This window comes from Aegilops tauschii, chromosome 4, assembly GCF_002575655.3.
Source record: "Aegilops tauschii subsp. strangulata cultivar AL8/78 chromosome 4, Aet v6.0, whole genome shotgun sequence".
NCBI classification, from domain to species: domain Eukaryota; kingdom Viridiplantae; phylum Streptophyta; class Magnoliopsida; order Poales; family Poaceae; genus Aegilops; species Aegilops tauschii.
The window spans coordinates 371,646,737-371,664,756 of record NC_053038.3 but is presented as its reverse complement, the minus strand read 5'-3'; the positions used below and the strand labels follow the sequence as shown (position 1 = coordinate 371,664,756).

The 18,020-nt window shown below is 43.8% G+C and overlaps 1 long non-coding RNA gene across 5 annotated transcripts in view; it reads left to right on the top strand.

Annotated features, from left to right (window-relative positions):
* Positions 1-1,419: 1,419 nt before the first annotated feature.
* The window catches only part of LOC141021327 (uncharacterized), a 48,031-nt gene continuing 31,430 nt past the window's right edge, over positions 1,420-18,020 (top strand). Inside the window, exons 1-5 of one of the 5 annotated variants that reach the window (XR_012182229.1) lie at positions 1,971-2,784; positions 3,371-3,560; positions 4,002-4,089; positions 6,440-6,541; positions 13,266-13,284. This is a non-coding gene — a long non-coding RNA (uncharacterized lncRNA). Of the gene's footprint in view, positions 2,785-3,370; positions 3,561-4,001; positions 4,090-6,439; positions 8,607-13,265; positions 13,285-18,020 lie in introns of those variants that run through there. The other 4 variants (XR_012182226.1, XR_012182227.1, XR_012182225.1 and 1 more) reach the window with 4 other exon arrangements.

The window sequence follows — 18,020 nt, the reverse complement described above, 5'->3', positions numbered from 1 at the left end:
ATCCATTCTCTCTGGCTATCTTTTTTTTTAGGAACTCTCTGGCTATCTAAGCATAGTTTAAATGTCTTTTTTTAGGAACTCGTTCGTCGGGTTCGAGTCCTAAATTTATCATTGTAATCTTTTTTTACGAGTTCTTGTATTTATTTAGACTTTTACGGTTTTATTATTCTTTCAATGGTAAGCAGCCGACATGGAGGCACTTGTGATATCTTGGTCAATCTCAAGGTTTGACAGGCCCGTCTTTCGAAGCTGCTCAAAAAGGTATGATGTGCATACACGTGTTCATAAAAATAAGTTTATATGTGCATGTGTCTATACTGTGTTGCATAAAAGAATTTTCATCCTCCCTCTTTCTTCTTTATAGCAAGCCTCCGTCCCCCTGATTTTGACTATTATCCAAAATAGTTTATCTACAACGACGTAGCTGGCCTATGGAGTTGATGTTTGATTGATTTTCTTTTCCTAAATGATAACGTCCACATGTGTAGCATTTATCAACATGGACTAAACGTAATTGATGTCGTTTTATTCATTTGCACGAATATTGCAGCAGTTGCCATCTGGGTTGAGAGCCACGTAAGCACCCAACATCGTGTGGGTGTTACTATCATTTAGTGCCACACGTGTGGGCGCTCATCGCCCGAACGTATGGGTGAAACTGCTCTTCATCCACACGACGCTCGCACGATGATAGATGGCAACTTCAGTTGTGCATATGTGGCAACTAGTTGATTACACACGACAATTATGGTTGACGATACATGTCAACTGTGGTTTGACCACCACACGTGGCAACTCTAATTAGTTACACATGGCGACTATATTTAGTGATACATGGCAACTAAAACTAATCACACATGGCAACTACAGTATTAGACATGCCAACTACAGTTAATTACACATGGCAATTAAAGTTAATTACATACGTGTTCGTACTCACAGGGTGGGGGTGAGCAGCTGCCACACAGGATCGTGTGGGCCGTCGTAGCTGCGCCCGAACGTGTGGACAGATTTAATGTTCGTCCACACAAAATCGTGTGGGCTGGCTCCTAGATATGACCGGACGAGTCATGTAGTTGAGTGTCCATTGTGCCATACGTGTATTGAATATCGACGTCCTTTCTTTCCGCATAACACAAGTAATTTAAACTTGCACATTAAGTTGAAGAAACACTGAACCTGTCATTCTCAGTACGGTACTATATCTACTAGTAGAATGCCTGTGCGTTGCCACGGGCTTCTGAAATAGTTTAGTGAAGTTATATAAAATGGTTTGATGAAGTTATATAAAGATAATGCATGCTAAATTTCACAGGTAAAGACAATATAACACGGTCATAATTGCATAATACTTGAACTTTAATTTGACATCTTTTTTGTTTTTTATGAGATATCACCGCTTTCATATCATTATATTGTTAAAAAAAACGGTGGTCCCTTTCAGCGACGTCGCTTCGGAACCATTGTCAATGGGTTCTTTTTGTACATCTTCAAAATCCATATCTATCTCTCCTATATTCTGAAAAACAATAATATAAAATAATGCACCTTTTGCGTTAACATGTACAGCACCTCTTCTCGTGGTGTTTCGGTCCGAGCCGTCATCATTACATCAGTGCATATGTCAGTTGATATATTTGAAACATCATTCGAGTCCATCACTGTTTATCTCTGATGGACAAAGGTGAAACATATAAAATATAATGATATTTTATACTGCATTATATAAACATCTATAATATACAATAAAAACAAAAGTGAGACTAACACAGATATTTTCAATTGCATTTTTTTCACCCTACAACCTTATCCGGACCTTTTTTTAGAAATCCTTATGCGGACCTCCCCGACTCTCTCCTCCTCACAGCCAGACCTGGCCAAATGGGCCGCCCGCAACGGCACGGTCCGGCCTGAGTTAAACATGCCACCTCTCCCCACCCGATGCTCAGAAAAAAAACCCTCTCCCCACCTACTCTCTCCCCCTCCCAGCCACTCACTCTATCCCCCTCCTCTCCCCCGCGATGGCGTTGGCCGATGTCCCTCTCAGTCTCTCCCCCTCCTCTCCCCACCGCGCCGCCCACCACGTGCGTCTCCCAACTACGCCGCCGCCGCCGCTGCCGCCGCCCTCCTGCGCTGCTGCCTAGGCGTCGTGGTCCGCCGCTCGCCGCCGCTGGACGGCTGGAGGTCGTCGGCACCCAAGTGCCGCCCACGCTCTGGCGCTTGCACGCCGCCGGCCCTGCCCCATCCCACCCTCCGCCACCACCTTCCCCACCCCGAGCTCGGATTTACGACGCCCACTGCCTTCCAGTTCGAGCTCCGCCTCGACCTCATCCCTGCTGCTGCCCTCTTCCCTGAACCAAGGAAGCCCTCATCTGATACGCTCTCGTCCGCGACGTGCTTCTCCAACCATTGGTACGCGACGGTGGTTCGGTCCGGGAGGTGGCTCCTGCAATCCTGGCGTCGCCGCAGCGGTGGTTCCATTCCGGCGGCATCAGGGGAGCACACAGACACAGCGTCCACGAGCAGCAAGCAGAGCCGGCCAATGATGCAGCAGCGCCGGCCATGGGGAGACGCCTGCCGTGGCGGACGCGGAGACAACAGCCATGGGCGTGGAAGACGGTTTTGGATCCTGTGAGCCGCCGCCGCTGCCGCACAGAAAGTCAACGCCGGCCTTCTGCTGCTCCATGTCCAACAAGTCGCCCACGAGGCATCAGTGTGGCATTGCTAGCTCCAGCTTCCCCCTGCAATCGTCTCTGCCGCCGGCACTTGCACGCAATCGTGCTGGTGAGGCTCTTCATGTTTACTTTCTTCTGCTTGTAACATGGCCTATACTCACAAATACTATTTTGCATCATCTGAACAAATGATGGTAAATTGATTCATATGTAATGTGACATCCTGATTACAAGTTCTGTTAGATTAGTTTTTCTGTTGGAATAATGTTCTATTGGAATAATTGTTCTGTTGGAGCAGAACAATGACATCCCTGTGATTCAGTTTTAGGGGATGGACAGAATGGGAGTATAAAACATTTGACTACTGTATTTTTTTAATACTTATAAACAGGGAGTATATATCATCGAGGTAGTACAGGGATATCCAACATAATCAGAGACCTTATGGTCGGATCGATCTTCATATATAGTAGAATGTTTTATTTGTTTGCGAGTTAGGTAATTGTCTTTTTTTGAGCCGTGGTGTTTTCCATAGTACTAAATTAGTATTAGTTATTCCTACAAGTGTTAGTTGTTCATAAGCATATAATATAATCTGCTACTGTCTATATTTATCTCTGAAACTCTGGTATTCTACTCCTTTATTTCCCTGATACCTTGTCAGTCAGTATGTACTGAGTATATCCACACTACAGGTTTCTGTAGTTCAAGATCAAAGGAAAGAATCAGCCAAATATGATGATGAGAATAAGGCTAATGACGGAGAACCTTCATCTATCGAAGCTGAGCAGTCTATTGGGAATACTAAGTTTCAATGCGCATCCTAAGTTTCAATTACCTGAAATAAAGGCCAGTTTCAGTCGATGCCGAAGTAAACTACCACATGTAAGTTTAGGGACACACATTAGTTTCCTGCTAGGGATTTAATGGCTGCCGAACATTATGCACATATATAGTAGAATTAGTATTAGTTATCTGAATTTTTTCTGACTTGCACTCTTCTTGCCTTTAGTTCTGTTCTTAACAGAATTATTACTTACTGACAGACGAATACTTGTTTGCCTTCATCATCTGCATTTCAAATGACTCATTATGCATCAGGCTAGCTAGGCGATATGAAATTTTACTTCTTGGCTATAGTCACCGAGCACTGCAATTTGAAATTACAGCCACGAATTTTGGATTAGTCGAAAGGGCATTCTTAATCTGATACAGTCAACCGAGCACTGCAATTTTCAAAACAAGAAGCGGCTGCTACCATATTATTTATGTTTACAATTAACAAACTACATCCTGACATTCCTTCTTATTTTTGTTTGCATCCAGACGTGATGACCTTGAGAAAATCCATGCACTTCAATTGGACAGGAGTTTTCTGCCACGTAATCGATGATGCACTTCACGTGACAGAATTGTAAGATCAGTACTTCTATCTACTCTATTCGTCACATCTACACTTCTGTTTATTCATTCTATGAGCTCTCTATTTAAGAGAAACAACAGAGACTACTATTTAAGAATAGTAGCCTTTTCAATTAAATGCTGAAGTATGTGTTTTCTGCATGCACCCACAAGTTATTCAAGAAAAACTAATTAATGCCTTAAACTTAAAAGTATCTCGTGGCCACAACAAACAGTTCACTCAAAATTAAAACAGGAACTGCTTTTACTGGTAAGTGGTAACTGTGCATCTCCATATTGTGCTGCAAACAAAAGCATAACAGGGTTTAGGAACCACAATTTTAATTTTGAAAACCTTTACGAGTTTAGCAACAAACCGGCATGGTAGCAAAGTTTTTAGAAATACAGGGTAATAAAAAATGTAGTACTTCAATGTGTGGGCAAGCAATAGTACGTTTTTTTATAACAACTATTAGGATGTGATTCGAGTCTGACACGACATTTTCAATGGTAGTCACATTAGTAATGGCTGAAATGTATGTAACTTCTATATGGTGTCGTAGTGTCATTTGAAGAGAGAAGTACTGCTGCTTAAGATAAACAAATATTGACTGAAAAAATGTACCATGTCAAAACTGCCCAACTGAAATATCATGATCTACACCTAAAGTGTGTTCCCGGTGATGAAGACAACTATATGTTGTTTCCTTAAGGAAAACATGCACACACATTATTGATAGATAAAAATGCCACAATAATTAAATCTGTCTAGTGTATACTAACCGAACTGAAACATATAGACTTAAAACAGGGGGCGATCGTCTCATGTTATTATCTAACATGTCATATTGGCTATACCTACATCTCGAGACGTCCAAAGCATAGGTGTACTGGATGCAAAAACTGTATAGATGCATAATCTAAATCCTCAGAGTCTGAGCAAAACGTGATAAAATTGAAGATGAAGTGCACTGGCCCGTAGCAACGCCACTGAAGCTGGGCATTCTTAATCTGATAGTGGTCGCGCACGTTTAAATAAAGATTGCAGTCAAATAAAAAACAAAGATAAACATCTGTACAAAAGTGCTCCAGAGCAACAAATTATCTGTAGAATGAGTAAATGCTCTTGTCATATTCAAAACCCGCCGGTTTCGTAAGTGCGGATTTCAGCCTGTAAGGACTTCCTTATAGACGATGTTCTTCATCGAGGTTTGTAAGGACAAGGAAGGTCTTTTTCGCTTCTTTGATTTACCACTTTGCTTCTTGCCATTATCCTTCTCCTTCTCCTTCTCAATGAGGATCTTTATGTTCCTCTTCGCGGTGGCTCGAGACAACGCGACATAGAGTTGACCATGAGAGAACACCGGATTAGGTAGGTACACGCCAACAATCGGAATCGTCTGTCCTTGAGCCTTGTTAATCGTCATAGCAAAGCTAAGCCTTACAGGAAATTGCTTCCTCTTGAACTTGAAGGGAAACATGTCATTGTCAGACGGGGATAGGGGTATTCGAGGAAGGAATACCCTCCTACCTGCGTGTTGTCCGATCACGATTTCTGCGTCGATGGCGTTCCTCTCGAAACCTCGGACCACAAGCCTCGTCCCGTTACACAGACCATTAGCTGGATCAATGTTCCTCAGAAGTATGACAGGGCATTTGAGCTTCAGTTTGAGTGCATGCGGAGGCAGACCGTTGGGAGTCAACCCATTCAGGAACTCGGGAGCGTAGTAGCCATATGGTTCGTCTTCTGCACTGTCAAAGCTATGGTAGATTACTTCTTCTCCCCGAAAACGCTCTACCATGCGTATGTTTATCTTGTCGACGTTGTCGTTTGTGGTGGAGAGGATTGCGCGTGAAGTCATGTAATTCGGATCGGACATGTTGTCATCTAGTGTCAGAAACACATGGTTAATCAGCTTCTCTAGGTCGTCACCCTCGCCTGTAGATGGCACACAAATATCTTCAGGGAGTCGTATGTTTCCTTGATCGTCAACTTCCTCAGTGCCATTCCCTACCCTTAGCAAGTAATCCGCAAACCAGGTGTCATTATGAGCCCTCATGTTGGTGACGAGCCTTAGCTGGCGCATACCCTTCCAGAGATGTGAACGTATGTGAGGCGGCAGCGGCGTTCTCGTGATCCAGGACGGACGTGGGAAACGAGGAGCGGATCGGGTCCTCGTTCCATACAGGAGAGTCGATCCGTTTTTTTGTCGATACGTAGATTAAAACCAGCATGTATTTCGTTAGTAAATGCCCTAATATTTCTTGTCTAGCCAGCATGTATTTCGTACTACAGTGAGTTGATGTGAAATCCTGCGGTATTTTGTAATGATTATCTAATTTTGAGTGGCATTTACTTGCAGGTTTTTTAAAGGAACTTTTGGCAAGAAATACACAACCGTGGCATTCAGTGCTGGACCTCTGTTATTGGCAAGAAATACACTAATGTGTAGCTCACTGCTAAGGTAACATCAAATTCGTCTAATACTTGTTCTTGCATGTAGAAGTAAAATGCTCTTTGAGAATTCAGTTATTAGTGTCAGTATATTCTTCAGTTTAGCAAACTATGATTGATTGCTCTTTATGCTAATCTAAAGAAGTTTAGGACCATATGTATTCTGAACATTGGCAAGTCCGCTTACATAAATTCTTCTATTTTGCCATTGCAACGAGAGAAAAAAAATATATACATGCAGTGCCAATGGAGAACTTGGCCCAATTGATAATATACCCATCTTGGGCACTATACATCTATTTCATATCAACGTTTGCTACTGACGTTGTGATAGTTAATGTTTCATACTCCACATTTGTTTCTTTTTCAGACAAATCGAGAACCATCTATCATAGTATTCACCTTCTTGCAAATTTCTTATTTTTTTTAGAAAAGCTACTTTCTGTCTTTGAGTGCCGGTAAATCTAATTTAATTTTTTAAATCCATTTACGTCTTTCTAACACCGCAGATGTTTTTTTAAGCGTTCCGATATATGACATTTCTTGACCGTTCATATTTCAAACTCCAGTTTTTAACTTCATATTGAATCAATTATTGTAAGTCAAAGCTAAAAGTGCGTATTCTAATATTTGATTCCCAAATTTGGTTTGTCACCGCCGTAAGCTCATAACTTTAAACACCCGTACCTGGCATCGAACCGGAAGGCTGATCAATATTAGTGATATCACCAAGAGGGGGTCGGGAAACAGTCTGCTTTTCATTTTGGAGCTTGACCTGTTCATCCTTTTTCTTTCGATAAGTTGCTCGCCTTCGTGCGTTTCTCTGCTCCCTTTTGTCTTCTGTTATGCTATAACTCACTTGGTCATTCACAACAGCACATGTTGTCTGGGAATGAGTTGGGTATACATCACATGTTGGGGTAGACGATGTCACAAGCTCTGAACCACCACAACCAAGGGCATTAAGACACACATCATTGCGGGCAGATTCTCTGGCTGCAGGAACAAAAGAAAATATGTCCATTAGGCTAATACATGAACATGCATCCCTTTAAGCACAAATCTGGCCATATGAAAGGCATATCGGCTCACACCACTGCCGCCTTCTGCGTGACCTGTGGCATAAAGTGATGCAAGAGTACTCCTATCCGGGAACGAAGGCACATTATTGTCTGCACGATGTATAAACAACAAATCTAGATGAGAATTAGTCAACATGTACATTCATAGAGACGTTTGATCATTGTCCATGATGCACGTCCCGGGTCATACCAAATGAACTTCCTGCAAGGCCGCAGGCACAAATATCTGTGAGAGTACTCGGACCAGGGAACGAAGCAACATCAGGGCTACAGAAGGAGATTGATGGGTTGTCTACATAACAAAATCAGTACAGAATGAGGCAGTTTCCTGCTAACCGAATAGGGTAGATAGTGTGTTTAAATATGGAACCCACGTACGTAAACTCGCATGCCCAGGCTGATCAACAATTGTTAACTCAGAAAGAGGGTGTTTGGTTAGGTTTGCAAGCTCGTCCTGCTCTAACCGTGGCATGCCAGTTCCATCTGTTTCCTTGTGTGCTTCCAAGTCTGTTAGGCACAATTGATCATGTTAAAACCATATGATACAACGGATAGGGGTATTTACACACTCCAATACCTGGAGTCATTTGATAATTGTCAACATTGTCAGCTACGGGAATGATTGCTGGGTTGTATTCATTAACATTTCCGTCCATTATGGCCTGCAACACATTAGCGAGATACAATGATTGTTGGGCACCCTTGACATCTGACTCATTTATGTTATTCTAACGTACCTTGGCTCCCTTGTGAATGTAGGTCAGCAAGAGGGGGTATAGGCACATCTGACCCCTTTTTCTCTTACGGCGCCTTGCTATTTGCATTTCCCATTCGTACCTATCATTTTTCAACAGCATTAGTATTGATGTGGTATGTATACTGAACAATTGGCTTGCCATGTATTTTTGGTGTTCCAGCCGGGAACATGGGGAAGAAATGACTACATTGTATTTTTGGTGTTCGAACTGGGAACATGGGGAACATTTATTCGTATGGCTCCATTGTACTCCCTCTGTTCCTAAATATAAGTCTTTTTAGAGATTCCAATATAGACTACATACGGATGTATATAGACATATTTTAAAGTGTAGATTCACTCATTTTGCTCTGTACGTGGGTCCATATTGGAATCTCTAAAAAGACTTATACTCCCTCCGTTCCTAAATATAAGTCTTTCTAGAGATTACAATAGAGACTACATACGGAGCAAAATGAGTGAATCTACACTCTAAACTATGTCTATATATGTAGTCTATTAAAATCTCTAGAAAGACTTATATTTAGGAACGGAGGGAGTATATGGCTCCATCTGGTGGCTCCATCGTATATGGCTCCATCTGGTGACAGCGTTGCGTGATCTTTACGAGATCATGAGCGTACGTACCTTTAAGAAAGCAAGGTTGAAAACTGATCAGTGAAGACGCCCTGCACTGCTTGCCGCCGTAGGCGTCGTCGTCGGAGATCCGTGGCGTGTGGCTACTCGAGGCGGCGGCGGCGGTGTCTTGCTGATCCGTGACGAGATCGTGGTGTGTGGGTACCCGAGTTGGCGGCGGCGGCGGTGTCTTTGTCAAGACCTAACCATGATCGATGTGTAGAATTGTGTATAGTATGATCAGAACTCGCATGTACTAGCTCTCAGATCCCCTTTTGTATTAATAGAAGTATGAACTATAAGAGTATAATAGAAGCCATCGAGGCAATCTTCTGGAAGAGAGTAGAATGCGAATGACAGCCACACCCCAGCTGTATTTATAGGGACAGCCTCACCCGGCAAAACGGTGAGACGTAACAGTAAAGGCCTCATAACGGTAAGTAAAGATCTACGGCTGACGACGCGCTAGCGAGGAGCGATCCTGATCGTTGATTGCTGTGAAGGGTTTTCTGAACTTTTACAGTTAACTGAACTTGTCGAGGCCTGACATTGCCCCCTTCTTGAGATACGACGAGTCCTCATGTCGTTGTTGCTGCTGCCCTCCAGGATTGAGTAGTTGTTTTGAAGAAATCCGGGAAGGAGTACTTATAAAATCAGCGTCTTCCCACGTGGCTTCTTCTTCGGACATGTTTTGCCACTGAATCAACCACTGCACCACGGGTAAATTGTTCCGCGGTATCTGCCTGACCTGAGTGCTTCCGGGCCCGTTTTGATTGTGCCATCACTGTTAACCATAGGCAACAGTGGGCTGGGAATTGCTTTGCTGCCAATGTGTTTCTTGAGTTGGCTCACGTGGAATACTGGGTGTATCTGAACTCCTTGAGGGAATTGAAGCTTGTATGCCGAATTGCCCACCTTCTGAATTATGAGGAAAGGACCGTAGTATTTATTCTGAAGCTTGAGAGCACCTCTGAATCCAAAAGCAGCTAATCTGTATGAGGCCATTTTCAGATAAACCATATCTCCCACTGAGAAAATTCTTTCCACTCTCTTGAGATCTGCATATCTCTTCATCCTGTTTTGAGCTTTGCACAAATTGTCCTTCAAGTGTTCCATCATCTGTTGTTTGGAAGAAAGGAAATCTTGTGCTTCCTCATCCTCAGGGCCAGGGATTGCCAACTCTGAGATTAAAGGTGGGGGAAATCCATACAGGGCCTGGAATGGAGACATTTTGAGAGTGGTGTGGTAGGTAGAATTGTACCAATACTCAACTATGATAGCCAGGCAAGCCACTTCTGAGGTTGATCAGTAGTCATGCATCTCAGGTATGTCTCAAGGCACTGATTAACTCTCTCAGTCTGGCCATCAGTTTGAGGGTGGTATGTTGTACTGTACCTCAACTCCACTTTTAATGCAGCAAATATGTCTTTTCATAACTTGCTGGTGAAAATCCTATCTTTGTCAGAGATGATCAACTTAGGAGGTCCATGTAGTTTGATAATGTTGTCTACAAAAGCTTGAGCCACAGATAAAACTGAATATGGGTGAGACAAAGGAATAAAGTGACTGTATTTAGTGAACCTGACTACTACCACCATGATCACATCTTTACCATTGGATTTTGGTAGTCCTTCGACAAAATCCATTGTGATATGTTGCCAAGCCATGTCAGCCACAGGGGGGGGGGGATCTAGCAACCCTGGTTGTAAGCAAGTTTCATGCTTTGCTCTCTGGCATATAGGGCAAACAGCAATGAAACTCTCTACATTAGCCTTCAGTCCTGGCCAATAGAAAATGCTTTTAACTCTGTGGTAAGTAGCCCTCCTTCCTGAATGTCCTCCTACAGGGGAATTGTGCAGTGCTGACACTAATTTGTTCCTGAGTTCACTTGATTTGCCCACTAGTAACTTTCCCTTGTATCTGATTACCCCAACATGCATTGTATAATCAGAGTTAGTGCCCTGTTTCTGCACAAGCAACTGTTCTACCAATGTTCTGGTTTGCTGGTCTTGTTGATAGCTAGCTATTAACTCCTCAACCCAAGTAGGGGTAACAGCAGAGATAGCAAAGCACTTAGGAACAATCCTTGAGAGAGCATCAGCTACTCTATTCTCAACTCCCTTCTTATACTGTATTGTAAAGTTGAATTCCAAAAGCTTCATCATGAGTTTGTGCTGCACTCCTTCAGTTATCTTTCTGGTTTGTGATAAACTTCAGTGATTGCTGGTCAGTTTTGATCACCACTTCCTTGCCTAGCAAATAGTGTCTCCACCTTTTCAGTGCTTCCAGGATAGCTAGGGCTTCTTTCTCATAAGTGGAAAGGGCTGCATTTCTAGGGCAGAGGGCTGAGCTGTAATAAGAAATTGGCTGGCCATCTTGCATTAATACAGCTCCAATTCCTTTTCCTGAAGCATCAGTTTCCAACACAAAGGGCTTATTGAAATTTGGTAGTGCAAGTACTGGTGTTGTAGTAAGGGCCTGCTTCAACTGAGAAAAAGCTTGATCATGCACTTGTGTCCACAGGAATTGTCCCTTTTTCAACAAATCATGCAGTGGTCTGCATATGAGACCATATCCCTTAATGAACCTCCTATAATACCCAGCCAGGCCAAGAAAACTTCTCACTTTAGTGACTGTATCAGGAGTAGGCCATTCAGCAATAGCTGCAATTTTCTGGGGATCAGTGGCCACTCCTTTTTCAGATATAACATGCCCTAGATATTCCACTTGTTGTACTGCAAAGACACACTTGGACAGCTTAGCAAAGAGTTTGTTCTCTCTAAATACATCCATAACTATTTTGATGTGCTCCAAGTGCTCTTGGAGATTTCTGCTGTGAATGAGAATGTCATCGAAGAAAACTAACACAAATTTCTTGAGGTAAGGCCCAGAGATGGTGTTCATCAATTCCTGAAAAGTGCCAGGGGCATTAGAGAGCCCAAAAGGCATCACCAAATACTCAAAATGGCCTAAAAAAGTTCTAAAAGCTGTTTTGTGTATGTCCTCTGGGTGCATCCTGATTTGGTGGTATCCAGATCTTAAGTCCAGCTTAGAGAAATACTTAGCTCCATGTAATTCATCCAACAGATCTTCTATAACTGGGATTGGAAATTTGTTCTTGATTGTCAAGGAGTTCAACTTCCTGAAATCAGTACACAATCTCATGGAGCTGTCCTTCTTTTTGACCAACAGTACTGGAGCAGCATATGGACTTTGACTGTGTCTGATAAGATGTGCTGCTAACAGTTTCTTGATCTGCTCCTCCATCTCCTTCTTCTGGTGTTGGGGCACTCTATAGGGTCTCATATGAGGAGGGTTGGCACCAGGTACTAAAGGAATCTTGTGGTCTAAAGCTCTATGAGGGGGAAGTGTAGTTGGTTCTTCAAATAAATCAGCATATTCCATGACCAACTTTTGTATTTGAGGAGGTGTTTTAGTTCCTTCAGGAGCTTCCATTAAGATATTGTGTACTTGCAATAGGAAAACTTCTGCTCCTTTTTCCATTTGCTTCTGCACTCTCTCAACTGGGATTTCTTTAGTTGTTTCAGGGTTTGTATAAATGGCAGTAGTTACAGTTTTCTGTCCTTGCTGTGTAAAACTGAAACTTTGCTTGGGAATGTCAAATGAAACTGGGCTCACCGCAGTGAACCAGTCATATCCCAATATGACATCATGGCTGGGCAGTTCCAGTGTTCTGAAATTGTGAGATAACTTGATTTTTGCTACCTGAAACTCACAGTTAGGTATTACAGCAGTAGACAACAATTTTCCTCCTCCAGCAACTTCAATAGTTTTGGGTTTCACTGGAATCATATTGCAATTCAGTTTTGCTGCAAACTGTGCATTAATGAAGGAGGTGGCGCTGCCAGAATCCAGTACAGCAATTGCTCTCTTCCCATTGATATGTATCACAATGGTTGGGGTGGGAACAGCCAACCTTTGCCCCATAGCATGAGCTGAAACAAACATTACTTGCTCTTCTTGTTCCACAACCTCCCCTTGTTCTTGTTGTGTTAGTTCTTCAATTTCTTCTTGTTGTTGTTCCTCACCTTCTTGCTATAACAAGTGGACATTAGGAATTAACCTACATTTGTGGCCATGCACCCATTTGTCCCCACATCTCCAGCACTCCCCCACTTTTCTTATTTTATGTGTGTTGGTAACAGGGACCTCTGCTTGTCTTACTGGCAATTGCTGTGTCAGTACAGGTCTACTCTGCTTGACTGGAGTAGACCAATTGGTTTTCTGATAGTTGTTAAACGTTGTCCCTGTTTTCTTAGGTGCTGCTGCTACATGAGGATGACAGGGCTCGATGTCCTTAGCTAAACAGTAAGCATCTGTGAGTGTTGCTACCTCTTGAGCACTGCGTTGTTTTTCCTTGAAGAGGAAAAGGGTGATGCAGTAAAGCAGCGTAAGTATTTTCCTCAGTTTTTGAGAACCAAGGTATCAATCCAGTAGGAGGCCACGCACGAGTCCCTCGCACCTACACAAACAAATAAATCCTCGCAACCAACACAATAAAGGGGTTGTCAATCCCTTCACGGTCACTTACGAGAGTGAGATCTGATAGATATGATAAGATAATATTTTTGGTATTTTTATGATAAAGATGCAAAGTAAAATAAAAGGCAATAAAAATAGCTAAGTGTTGGAAGATTAATATGATGGAAGATAGACCCGGGGGCCATAGGTTTCACTAGTGGCTTCTCTCGAGAGCATAAGTATTACGGTGGGTGAACAAATTACTGTTGAGCAATTAACAGAATTGAGCATAGTTATGAGAATATCTAGGTATGATCATGTATATAGGCATCACGTCCGCGACAAGTAGAACGACTCCTGCCTGCATCTACTACTATTACTCCACACATCGACTGCTATCCAGCATGCATCTAGAGTATTAAGTTCATAAGAACAGAGTAACGCTTGAAGTAAGATGACATGATGTAGAGGGATAAACTCATGCAATATGATATAAACCCCATCTTGTTATCCTCGATGGCAACAATACAATACGTGCCTTGCTGCCCCTACTGTCACTGGGAAAGGACACCGCAAGATTGAACCCAAAGCTAAGCACTTCTCCCATTGCAAGAAAGATCAATCTAGTTGGCCAAACCAAACTGATAATTCGAAGAGACTTGCAAAGATAACCAATCATACATAAAAGAATTCAGAGAAGATTCAAATATTGTTCATAGATAAACCTGATCATAAACCCATAATTCATCGGTCTCAACAAACACACCGCAAAAGAAGATTACATCGAATAGATCTCCACGAGAATCGTGGAGAACTTTGTATTGAGATCCAAAGAGAGAGAAGAAGCCATCTAGCTAATAACTATGGACCCGAAGGTCTGAGGTAAACTACTCACACATCATTGGAGAGGCTATGGTGTTGATGTAGAAGCCCTCCGTGATCGATGCCCCCTCCGGCGGAGCTCCGGAAAAGGCCCCAAGATGGGATCTCACGGGTACAGAAGGTTGCGGTGGTGGAATTAGGTTTTTGGCTCCGTATCTGGTAGTTTGGGGGTACGTAGGTATATATAGGAGGAAGAAGTACGTCGGTGGAGCAACGTGGGGCCCACGAGGGTGGAGGGTGCGCCTGGGGGGGGGGGGGGGGGTAGGCGCCCCCCTACCTCATGCCTTCCTGGTTGATGTCTTGACGCAGGGTCCAAGTCCTCTGGATCACGTTCGTTCCGAAAATCACGTTCCCGAAGGTTTCATTCCATTTGGATTCCGTTTGATATTCTTTTTCTGCGAAACTCTGAAATAGGCAAAAAACAACAATTCTGGGCTGGGCCTCCGGTTAATAGGTTAGTCCCAAAAATAATATAAAAGTGTATAATAAAGCCCATTAATGTACAAAACAGAATATAATATAGCATGGAACAATAAAAAATTATAGATACGTTGGAGACGTATCAAGCATCCCCAAGCTTAATTCCTGCTCGTCCTCGAGTAGGCAAATAATAAAAACAGAATTTTTGATGTGGAATGCCAGTTGGCATAATTTCAATGTAATTCTCTTAATTGTGGTATGAATATTCAGATCCGAAAGATTCAAGATAAAAGTTTAATATTGACATAAAAGTAATAATACTTCAAGCATACTAACTAAGCAATTATGTCCTCTTAAAATAACATGGCCAAAGAAAGTTTATCCCTATAGTCATGCTCCATTTTCGTCACACAAGAATGCTCTCATCATGCACAACCCCGATGACAAGCCAAGCAATTGTTTCATACTTTAGTAATCTCAAACTTTTTCAACCTTCACGCAATACATGAGCGTGAGCCATGGATATAGCACTATGGGTGGAATAGAATATAATGATGGGGGTTATGTGGAGAAGACAAAAAGGAGAAAGTCTCACATCAACGCGGTTAATCAATGAGCTATGGAGATGCCCTGTGACACCCCCGATTGAATCGTACACTAATCATGCACGCAAATGTGTACGATCAAGATCAGGGTCTCACGGGAAGATATCACAACACAACTCTACAACATAAATAAGTCATACAAGCATCATAATTACAAGCCAGGGGCCTCGAGGGCTCGAATACAAGTGCTCGATCATAGACGAGTCAGCGGAAGCAACAATATCTGAGTACAGACATAAGTTAAACAAGTTTGCCTTAAGAAGGCTAGCACAAAAGTAGCAACGATCGAAAAGGCAAGGCCTCCTGCCTGTGACCTCCTAACTACTCCTCGAAGCCGAACTCCATGTAGAATCATCCTCGGGATCTCTAGCTCCTGGACTCCAGCATCTGGTTGCGACAACCAGGTATAGAAAGGGGAAAAGAGGGAGAAACGCAACCGTGAGTACTCATCCAAAGTACTCGCAAGCAAGGAGCTACACTACATATGCATGGGTATATGTGTAAAGGGCCATATCAGTGGACTGAACTGCAGAATGCCAGAATAAGAGGGGGATAGCTAATCCTGTCGAAGACTACGCTTCTGGCCACCTCCATCTTGCAGCATGTAGAAGAGAGTAGATGGTAAGTTCACCAAGTAGCATCGCATAGCATAATCCTACCCGACGATCCCCTCCTCGTCGCCCTGTTAGAGAGCGATCACCGGGTTGTATTTGGCACTTGGAAGGGTGTGTTTTATTAAGTATCCGGTTCTAGTTGTCATAAGGTCAAGGTACAACTCCGGGTCGTCCTTTTACCGAGGGACACGGCTATTCGAATAGATAAACTTCCCTGCAGGGGTGCACCACATAACCCAACACGCTCGATCCCATTTGGCCGGACACACTTTTCTGGATCATGCCCGGCCTCGGAAGATCAACACATCGGAGCCCCACCTAGGCTCAACAGAGAGGTCAACACGCCGGTCTAAATCCTATGCGCGCAGGGGTCTGGGCCCATCGCCCATTGCACACCTGCACGTTGCGTACGCGGCCGGAAGCAGACCTAGCCTAGCAGGCGCTCCAGTCCAATCCGGCGCGCGCCGCTCCGTCGCTGACGTCAAGAAGAGCTTCGGCTGATACCACGACATCGAGTGCCCATAACTGTTCCTGCGTAGTTGGTTAGTTCGTACAGACCAAATGGCCAGACTCAGATCAAATACCAAGATCTCGTTTAGCGTGTTAAGTTTCCGCGAACGCCGACCAGGGCCAGGCCCACCTCTCTCCTAGGTGGTCTCAACCTGCCCTGTCGCTCCGCCATAAAGTAACAGTCGGGGGCCGTCAGGAACCCAGGCCCACCTCTACCGGGATGGAGCCACCTGTCCTTTCAGCCCCCTCATCAGAATCACTTGCGGGTACTCAACGAGCCGACCCGACTTTAGTCACCACATGTGTCATGTATATAAAGTATATAGTATATACCCGTGATCACCTCCCGAAGTGATCACGGCCCGATAGTATAGCATGGTAGACGGACAAGAGTGTAGGGCCACTGATGGAACACTAGCATCCTATACTAAGCAGTAGGATAGCAGGTAAGGGTAACAACTGTAGCAACAATGACAGGCTATGCATCAGAATAGGATTAACCGAAAGCAGTAAGATGCTACACTACTCTAATGCAAGCAGTATAGAGAAGAATAGGCGATATCTGGTGATCAAGGGGGGGGGGCTTGCCTGCTTGCTCTGGCAAGAAGGGTTCGTCGTCGATGTAGTCGATCACAGGAGTACCGGCAGCGGTCTCGGGGTCTACCGGAAAGAAGTAACGGAGGGGAACACAATAAATAATAGAGCAATCAAAGCATCACAAAGCATAACATGGCAATACGCGGTGCTAGAGGTGATCTAATGCAGGGATAGGTAATACCGGCGAAGGGAGGAAACATCCGGGAAAGTATCCCCGGTGTTTCGCGTTTTCGGACAGACGAATCGGAGGGGGGAAGTTGCGTGTTTGCTATGCTAGGGATGTGTAGCGGACGAACAGGCTGCGTAACCGGAATCGTCTCGTCGTTTTGAGCAACTTTCATGTACAAAGTTTTTTCATCCGAGTTACCGATTATTTTATATTGATTTCCAAAGTTTTAAATGATTTTTTGGAATTTCTGAATTTAATTTCATTTGAAATTATACTAAATGCAATTGCTATGTGTACCCAGTTTTGTACCTAGACAGACCACACAAGGGCTGACTAGTGGGCCAGTTGACTGGGTCAACAGTCCAGGCAGCAGAGGCTGACTGGTGGGGCCCCTGCTGAGTCAGCAGGCTGACGTGTCAACCTTATCCAGTTAAATGGTGGCATGGACCCACCTGTCATGGACTATTTATTCAACAGAGGTTGAATTTAACCCAGAGGTTAATTAAGCGGTGGGGCCCGACTTCAGTGTCTAGGTTAGTTATTCTTAACGTTTTAATTAGCAGGTTAGTTAAGCAGTGCGGGACCCATATGCAGGGGGTTAGTGGATAAACAAAAGGCGCCATGTTAGTGACGTCGACGCTTAGTCGTCGGCCGCCACGGAACACGGCGGAGGCTCGCCGGAGTTGCGTTCCGGCGACCGTTTGGTCACCCACGAGCAGCAGCAGGACGAGCGTGTCGGCGCGCATCCAGTGGGGC